The sequence below is a fragment of the Phalaenopsis equestris genome, unplaced genomic scaffold, assembly GCF_001263595.1.
Source record: "Phalaenopsis equestris unplaced genomic scaffold, ASM126359v1 Scaffold235654, whole genome shotgun sequence".
NCBI lineage: Eukaryota > Viridiplantae > Streptophyta > Magnoliopsida > Asparagales > Orchidaceae > Phalaenopsis > Phalaenopsis equestris.
Genome location: NW_018253515.1, coordinates 12,330 through 13,529, shown reverse-complemented (window position 1 = coordinate 13,529; position 1,200 = coordinate 12,330).

Genomic DNA, 1,200 nt, shown 5'->3' with positions numbered 1-1,200 from the left:
TCACCTCGACTTACAAGAGGTATCTCTCACTCTTTGTTGCTCTCTTCTCTTCCACTCTCTATGTTCTTCTCTCTATACCTTGATACACTGAAGAAAACTTTACACCGAGATACACAAAAGAAAAAAACTTACAAGAGAAATAAACCCAATTTCTCTTTTGCCACAAGCCACCGAGAAGAAGCCTAGGAAGAACAATCTTCTTTTTCTTCCTTTTTCTTTCTACCGCAAGGAATTGCTCCTCCTTGCACTTCTCTTCCTCTACCCTGAGGAAACCTTCCTTTACCCCGAGGAAACTGTTTCCAACCTGTTTTTTTTTTTTTTTTTTTTTAATTCAGAAGGTTAAAGCATAAGAATATGAAAGTAATTCAGTTTTTCCTCTCTCTTACCTTTTTCTTAAAATTCAATTGTTATTAATGTTAGGCTTCCTCTTGAGCCTATAAATAGAGATCATGGATGAGAGGAAGAATCACAGGTGAGGAGGATATAGAAAAAAAAAAGAAAGAGAGTGGAGAGCGGAGTTTTAATCCAATGAGATTTTTCAGAAGAAAAAAGTTGTCCCCGTTTCGTGTAGAAGACGAGATCTTCTTTCACGTTATGGTGCAGAAGAAAATTGTCTCCATACTGCGTAGCAGACAAACAACAAGATCTTGTTTCACCTTGTGGTGCAAAGAAAGGCCGCCATCATTCTGCATAGCAGGCTAGCACTGAGATGTTCTTTTGTGTTGCAGTGCAAAAGTAATTCGTCTCCATTCTATGACAGACAAACAACGAAATCTTCTTTCGTGTTACAATGCATAAGAAAGTCATCTGCTTCCTACTCAACAAAGGAGAAAAGAGATATTCTTTCGTTCTGATGTGCAGATGAAAGTCTCATCATGCATAGCAGGAGTGCAACGAGATATTCTTTCGTGCTGCGACGCATAAGAAAGTCGTCCCCGTCCTACGTAGCAGACAAACAACGATATATTCTTTTGTTTTGCAGTGCAAAAAAAAAAAAAAAAGTCTTCGTTCAAGTGGAATCATCATTTTATAGTGAAACTCTTCAGCTAGGCCAGATCTCATGGTTTTTCGCTTCACAAGTTTTTAATGTAAAAACTTCTGGTATCATTGCTAGTTATTTTTTCTTCTAAGTGTGTGTTGAATCTTCGTAGCACGCTAAGATGATAATATATTACTCTACTGCAACAAATTTTCTAGCAC